Consider the following 9,014-nt stretch of genomic DNA (forward strand, 5'->3'; position numbering starts at 1 on the left):
TAGGTCAAAAACAGTTGGAAAGGTAATAGGAAATCTGGTTTGTTTAATGCCCTTCAAGAATTCTTCTGACATATGTGGATATCAACACTTACCAAAAAACAGGTACTTTGGAAGTTAGTTACAACCTTGATCATTAAGGTACAGTAAAACTTTGGTTATAACAAAGTCATGGGGACACATGAAATTACCTTGCTATATCTGTTTATATGGTATATCCGTATAAGGAATTGGTTAAACTTATGTAGCTGGGGAAACAAGATAAAACCAATTTGTGAATTGGCAATATCCATGTTCGTCCAAACAAGTTTTGCTGTATCTTTTTGAGTTAGTACTATGGTGACATAGGACCATCCCTTGTTTATATGGTCCACACGTCCTTAAAAGAGGATGTATATAGATCAATCTCTGAAACAAAACCAATTCATGAACAGATCATGATACACAGACCATAGAAATTCCAGAGGCAGGATCAGGTGCCTAGGAGGAGTAAGCATCCCTTGCTGATTGGCCACACGTCCCGTAAAGAGCTCTTGTATGTACTGTAAATCATGTTTTATTTGTGAGAACTTTATTTTTGCATAATTACGCGAGACAATGAGCTCACGAAAATTTCATTCTCGCATTTAAAAGTATTCCTTACGATTATATAAGGAAAAACAACAATTCGGAAATTATGTTCGCTAATAAAGAGTCAAATATTAGCGAAAATTTGTCCTTAAAAATTGGTATTTTATTATTAATGTAGTCAATTTTAAAGATTTTAAAAAGCTCACATAATAGAAAATATTACAAATGAAGGTTATAAAGCACATTTTATTTTTAATGATAGTCTAGTTTTTACAGAAAGTTAAGTTTGAAGTTAGGTCGAATCTGTAATATTGTATCATTTGTTTAAGCAGCTTGATCTGGATTTAAAAATTGGTCATACTTGGAGCATGCTTTTGAGTATGGAATAAGATGGAAAACACAAACAACACATGTAGATGATATTAGAATATTACTATATAGATAAAGAAAGTTGAAAATGGTAAAGATGAAGTCCTTTTGTTCATCACTAGATGGGAGTTCTATTTTAAGTAAATGTAAACATGAAGAGTCATTTCTCAAGTTGCCCCACAGGAGTTTTAGTCCCATTAGGATGGATCTAGGGCAAACTATAGATAATTAGCTGAAAAAAAGAATGACATTGTTAATGTATTGATACATTGACATTTTTTCCACCAATTTATCATTACTAAATTTTCCATCCATTACAGTCCTAATTTATAAGTACACTTGAACTTTTATGTATGGAATTCAACAGATATCTGTCAAAGGGAGTTAAATTGACAGTCCCACTTTATTAGAAATATAAATTTCACACCTTTGTATCTTATACCCTCTGCTGTTAATATTTTAACAGTCCACTTCATTACAGTGAAATATAAATTTCATAGAGACCTTGGATATCAAAAAACCCTTTTTTGTCTCAAATATTTTCTGAAATTTTAGTTTCATTACAGTGTATATACACACTGAATTGTCAAAGGACTGTAATTGCAAATAGAGATTTCCGGGTCAGGATCAGCAAAAACGAGATTTTTCTTCTCCATGGCACCTAATCCCACCTATGATGTTTTGGAGGTTCAAAATTTGTCTGTTCTTATTTTGTTGTTGTTGTTGTTGTTGTCATTGTTATCGAAGTCCTAAGGACTTTTCACATTTTCATCTTATATCCGTTCAAGAACCAATGTATATACCAATTCAACCAAACTTGGTACAAAGTATCTTTGGGTGAAGGGGATTACAACCGGATATTTGTTCAGAACATATAGCTAACTGAGGTTTTCATAATAAATTGAATTTCATTTGCAAATACTTTTAAAATAAAGGGAGTTAAATATAACTACTTTTAGATTTTTGAAAAATTAATGACATTTTTTATAAATTTTCTTCTCAAGAACCACTGGGCCAGGAGAGATGAAACTCTATATGGAATCATCCTTATAACCGTAAAATTTTACAAAAAATTGTTAAGGATTTTGCCCCCGGGGCTATATCCGTGGGGCCAAAATGGCCGTATCAAAGTTTTACATAGGAATATATAGGGGAAAATCTTTAAAAATCTTCGTAAATTTTTCAAGAACCACTGGGCCAGGAAAGATGAAACTCATGTGGAATCATCCTCAGGAAGTGTAGATTCAAGTTTGTTAACAATTTTGACCACTTTGTACTCGGGGAAAAAATAACATTTTTTTAAAGTTTTACATAGGAATATATAAAAAATCTTTAAAAAAAAATCTTCTTAATTGTAATGTAATTCTTTGATGTGTTTGGTCAGGAAAGATGAAACTCATGTGGAATCAAGTTATCCTCAGATAGTGTAGATTCAAGTTTGTTCAAATCATGACCCCCGGTATGTTTTAGTTTGAAGCCAAAATGGACATAACATTTTTACATTTGCCTTCAAATATATAGTGGAAAATCTTTAAAAATCTTCCTCTCAAGAACCACTGGGCCAGGAAAGATGAAACTGATGTGGAATCATCCTCTGGTAGTGTAGATTCAAGTTTGTTAATTTATTCAAATAGGGTGGGGCCAAAAACAATGTTTTACATAGGAATATATAAAAATTAAAAAACTAAACCTTAGGGTCAGGAAAGAGGTGAAAACTCATGTGGAATCATCCTCAGATAGTGTAGATTCAAGTTTGTTCAAATCATGACCCACGGGGTAACGGGAGGGGGCCAACTAATGTGCAATGAACATTTTACAAAATTTTACATAGGAATATATAGGGAAAATCTTTCAAAAAATCTTCTTATCAAGAACCACTGGGCCAGGAAAGATGAAACGCATGTGGAATCATCCTCAGGTAGTGTAGATTCAAGTTTGTTCAAATCATGACCCCTGGGGGTGTGGGGTGGGGCCAAAATGGCCGATCTAGGTTTTACAAAGGAATATATAGGAAAAATCTTTAAAAATCTTCTTCTCAAGAACCACTGGGCCAGGAAAGATGAAACGCATGTGGAATCATCCTCAGGTAGTGTAGATTCAAGTTTGTTCAAATCATGACCCCCGGGGGTAGGGTGGGGCCAAAACGGCCGATGAAAGTTTTACATAGGATCATAGGGAAACCTTTTAAAATCTTCTTTTCAAGTACTTCAAAGCCAGGCTTCGTTATATTTATTGGGAATCATCCTCAGGTAGTGTAGATTCAAGTTTGTTCAAATCATGACCCCCTAGGGGGGGTTGTAAAATTCAATATGGAATCAGCTGTGAGTGTTTACACCTTATCCATCATTCTTCATTATCAAAGGTAAAATTAACAAAATTATATAATTAGGTCACATATTTGTTTTATAATGAATTTAAACAAGTTTCCACCCCTCTCCCTTAGAAAAAGATAATTATAAGGAAAAGAAGTCCATTCCAGTTGCAAATGATTGAAATTCATTAGAAATTTAAATTGACACAATTATATTTCTCACATTTTAAATTATTTCTTAACACTATAATTTACTTTTGTGTGGTTTTCGAAATAAAGTAGAGACAAACAACTGTAAATTTTTTTTTATCCAATAAAAGGTTGCATGCAGAAAAATTTTGCCCCCAGGAAAAACTGGCACATATTTTGGAATCCATGTAATTTAGATGCCTTAAGAATGTTTTTCTCTGAAACACCTTTTTTTAATGACTAATGTTACACATTCTCATTTAGTTCTCCATTTATCTTCCTGTCAAGTCTAGTCAAAGACTTCCTGGCAAATATTTTTATAAAGAAAATATCGTTGTACGTTTTTGTAATAAAATATGGTAACATTATAAATTGTTTATTTTATTTCCTTAAATCAAATAATGTTATCAAATCTAATTTGAAATACTTCATTTTGCAATATTAGAGAGAGGGGGTCGCAAATAGACTGAAATTTATTGTTATTCATTGTATTTAAGAAAGTGATTTGTATACAATTTGAATTTACAGTTTCAATTTCATATGCAAAAGCAATCCATTTTCTATAGCGTAATTAATTTTCATTCAAGTTTTATACGGCAGTTAAATTTCAATGGAGACATACATCATTACCATCTCAATAAGAAAATGTAAATTTATTGTGACAAATTCGTAACATAAACTGTCTGGCCTTATGATATTCCAGTCCCAGGCATTTTTGTCCACGAAGTCTCTTGCGGTTAAATAACTATTAATCACAAATGATCTCTTGAACACAATTCCCTTGTATCTAACCTTGTTCTTTATGTCCCCCCTATAAAGTGTATATCGGCTAACAAATGGGCTCAGGTAAATAACCAAAAAAAACCTCTGTGTTTATATTTATATACAGGTTACAGTTAGCGACTTGTCGGAGGCTCAGGAATGCAGGGACACTAGAGATGAGGTGTCGTCTGGTCAAATGTCTCATGGTCATCTTCAGTCATGCGTGACCGAACGGCAAGTAACAATATAGGTGAATTAGCATCAATACACATAAGGCCAAGCTTTTTAATAACTGACTGGAATTTTTCGCTGTGCACGCCTCTTCTTTTGATAATTGAATTCTTGGCCCACCTTTGAAAAAAGAAAAAGTTAGAATTTATGTTTGCGCTCAGGATGAAAGCTTTGTGAAATTCTGCAGCAGTTCAGGTCAGGTCTATTTTCTCTAATACAATTTTTCAATTTTTACTCAATTTTTTTCTTCACTTTTTCACTTACATCATGTAAAAAGTAATATAGATTTATTGTCCTTCTTTTAATTAATTTTTAATAAATTTTACTTTTATGTTTTTGCTCATTATATTATGAGCAATAAATGATTGATAGACTTGTGTTGTCATCAATAAAAAAAAATTATGAAACCAATTCTGATTTATATTTTAAAATTGTAGTATTGGGCTGTGCTCATTAATTCAATGATTTATTGAATGTATTGATGATCAATGACATTAAAGTTTATTATCAATCTGTTAATATTTTTTATTAAGTGTAAAAATATTAACTTCAAATAAGAGAAGGAATAACTTTGTGATGCACAGTAATTAAATCATGCCCCCTTTTTAGTATGTATTCACATACATACACTGAATGAAGTTAGATCTTTAATATGAAAAGAGGAGAGTGTCCTTCTTTTGACCAAAGTCAGTTAAAATTTTTCATTTGATATATATGTTTTTTTTAATTTAGCCTGCAGAAAACTGAATAATTCTTCTGTATACATGCATGCATAATTTTAAGGACATGTAAATCCCCTTTTCTGTGTATTTTAGAAATAAACCATCTTTAATTGCTTAAAGAACATACAGTGAAACCTAGTTGTTTTGAACTCAATAGGACAGAGAGAAAAGAGGTTGACATATTCAAGGGTTTGAGATATTAAGGGTAAAATATGTAAAGAAACATCCCTATAGGGATTCCAATTCACTTGGACATACCCATGGTGTTCAAGATGTATATTTTTGAGATACAAACTACTGAAATTCAGCTTTATAAGTATCCCTCTTCCATGAACTTTAGCTAGACCCCAATTCTTGGACATTTCTTGTTTTTGAACCTAGAGTGAAAGGGAGAATACTCTTCTTTCATATACTCCTGCACAAATTGCATGTCTGTTTTAAGGGTGAAATCGAGAAGTTGATATCAAATTACTGTAGCTCTATTGCACTATACAAAAAAATTAAGATTCACGACATTCGTATATTGTGATGTATAATCCCATTTAATGAAATATATGGCATTTTTTGATGGCTGGAATGCTAGCTAAGGGAGATAACCTGTGACAGCTAACAGGTGTTACTGTTGATCCTGAAAAAAGACCCCACATTTTTTTGTGTAACACAAAACTCTCCTCTGACAAATGTTTCAGTTCATCCAAAACACTATAGTGACGCAAAGAAATAAATGTTCAAATAAGGCCAGAAACTTGATCTTTAATCTTTTTCTACACCTTTAAGCCCCCCAAACCCCTTGATAGCTCCCTAGGACCAGTTAGCTAATGCTGATGATTATCTATCAAAACTGCTCGAGATAGTAGGACCTCGTTCTTGTCAATAAAATCTTAAAGTGCAAACAACAATTATATTTTATTTTTACCACCAGAATTGAAATTTATCTGACATCTCATGATACAGCTATTTTATCGCTTTGACAATTTCTTGACACTGTCACTGATTTGCTTCATGTAATAACCAAATAAAGAAGATATTCCGATAATTAGTTCAATGTCAGCTACTTGTAGCTGAGTGTGACCCTTCAGTTCAGCTAATTAGGGGAAATGACAGATTAGAAAATTTTTTTGTCTGCAGATTTTTGTCAGGATTCATCTACTAGTATTCAAAATTTCAGACAGTCCTGGATTAAAATCATGGTTTAAATAAGTCTTATTCTTCAATGGGCATTAAATTTATATGTCTGATATATTCATATGAAAAGATATTTAAAATGCCACAAATATGCTCTGATTAAAAATTTAAAAGTATATCTGCACTTTTTTGATGGGAGTTTCTCTTTCTCTCTCTGGATCTCTTTGAAGATGTTCACATACCTCTTTCTCTCTCTCTGCCTCTCTCTCTCTCTCTACCCTGAATGGCAGGGCTAAAAAAAATCTCCCACCCTACTGGTAGGTTTTCTATTAGTACTACTGGCATCTTATGAATTTCTACTTAAGATGCAAGTACATATGCACCTCTTGAAATCAGATAAATAAATCAACTAATTTAATTGTGGTGATATAATTTATCTCTCTCTCTTCATCTTCCTTTGAATACTGAAGCAGTTTGCTAATTATATATACTTTTAAAACTCTCCAGGATGTATAAACAATTATCTATATGCAAAAACATCTTTTTTGTTTGAAAATACATGTATAATGTGCATATAGCCTTGATTGTTTTCTGTTGATATTCATAGCACATTTTCTTATTCATTATGATTGTCAGATTTTCTCTGAGGTGATAATTAAATGCAAGCATTTTCTGTCACTCATATTTTCACAAGAGCCCTTCATGAGATCATTAATTTTCCCAGATTTTTTCTTTTCCTTGATCTGAAAATCAGATTATTTTAAGGGCTAGTTAAAGTTTGTAATCTTCTCTTTCCTCTATTTTCATTCTGTCATTAAGACATTAGAAGGCCAGTTGCTTTTTAATCCCCCCTCTTGTAAAATATGCATGCAGATTTAATGAAAGCCATAAAGTTTACATTAATATACTCTTATGTCAAATCAGTATATGATTAATCCTTTCCAGTAATTAAAGTGTTATTAAGAAGCATGAAATGTTGACAGAGTCTTGAATAAGGTAGTGGGTCTGTAATTCTTAAGGTTCAAGGTGTGTTTGTGTGTATACATGACAGATACTGGGCATTTCCTATACCGACTTTCAGTGTTTTAAAGTTGGCCGGAAATTCAGGTCGGTGTTTGAAAAGGTGTGGAATTTAATTCTTGTTCATTTGTGTTGATCGGAAGGTAAGTTTAATGAATCTGTCAATTTATGTATAATTTAATTAGGTAGTAAACATTTTGTATAAAATTCAATTTAGTGTTTTTGTTTATGCATAAATATTAATGTGCAACATCTTTTAAACTGATTAGAGATAAATTAAGTTTTTAAATATTAAAATTATCATGCATTTAACCACTGAAAAAACATAAGATCAGTATTAACATTTTATTGATATGCATATCATTATTAGATAAATTTTAAACAAAAAATCTACTCAGTTGGTTACATGTACTTTTAGATTTGTACGTCCAAATTCTTGTAATTTTAAAATTTGATTCTGGAGAACCTATACAAGTGGACCTATTGATAATAACGATAATAAGCCCAGCTGTTATGTAATGAATCATAAGTTGGATTCGGAATCCCTGACTATAGGTCCGCTGTTTACACACAGATAACCTATTGATAAAGCTATTGGAAGGTCCTCAATAGTTACTGTAGGGGTCAGAGGGGTTAAGGAGCTACACTTAACAGGCTTTGGTTTATTTTTTATCAATTTCAAAAATGAATTTGTTGAGCAATTATTCATTTTTATGAGGGATTATAACTATACAGGGATTTAATTTTTTCCAACTTCACTTTGGAATTTTAAGAGAGTTCTGAGGTGCGCATTTCCTTAGTCTCATGTGCTATATGCAAGTAAGTATAGAGAAAAAATATATTTTTTTAATTGCAGTTGCTGCACAATATTTTTTTTTTCCCTAAGCACCATAAAAATTGGCAGGAAGGGAATTTTCAAATTAACATCACTGTTATTGACAAACAAAGTAGTAAACATTCCAGCAGAAATTTATGCCCATTCATAAACTTTTCGGCAAGGAGCGTTTTTTCTCCAAATTTGCATAAAAGAACTCATTAAAGCTGGAGATGGGGACAAAGATAGCTTTACACTCTTTATGTTGGTTTATATCCAGGAAATTGCTTCCCATCATTTTAATGGCCCCTGATGCTTGTGACAATATGGTACCATGGGCGTATGGCGATAGTTTTCTTCGCACTTTACAACAGAATCCAGCCACAAAGGATGTTTAACAGTGTTAAACAAGTGTGAAATTGAAATTGTGTGAGAGATTTTATCTACATGGCCCTAACTTATAAAAGAATACATATATCTTCTTTTTTAGAGCAGTAGGTTTGTAAATTAAATTTATTTTCCATTCATGGTAAGGCAAATATGTTCTTTCATCGAATTTTAAAGCCTATGGGGCATTTTTCATTCATTTTCAAAAGCTGACTTACATGCACAGAAAAGATTCAGATTAAAGTGTTTTGTAGTATTTGGGAGGTTTGAATGAAAATGTAGGATAATCTTGATAGAGATAAGAGGTTTTGAACTATATGGATCAAAATTTGTTAACCACCCATGAAATTGCTTTTCCATGCTTTTTTTCTGCATCATTATGTAGTATATGCTCTCCAGAAAATTTTTGTTATTTCCACTTTGTTCAAACTTGTAGAGCCATGGAGAGTCTTGATTTATTTAGCTTATTCAGCAAAATTTTCTGACAATGTAATGATTGCCATGTTTGAAGCTTTAG

Source organism: Saccostrea cucullata, unplaced genomic scaffold, assembly GCF_032062105.1.
Source record: "Saccostrea cucullata isolate Sc308-1 unplaced genomic scaffold, CSIRO_AGI_Scuc_v1 ctg406, whole genome shotgun sequence".
NCBI lineage: Eukaryota > Metazoa > Mollusca > Bivalvia > Ostreida > Ostreidae > Saccostrea > Saccostrea cuccullata.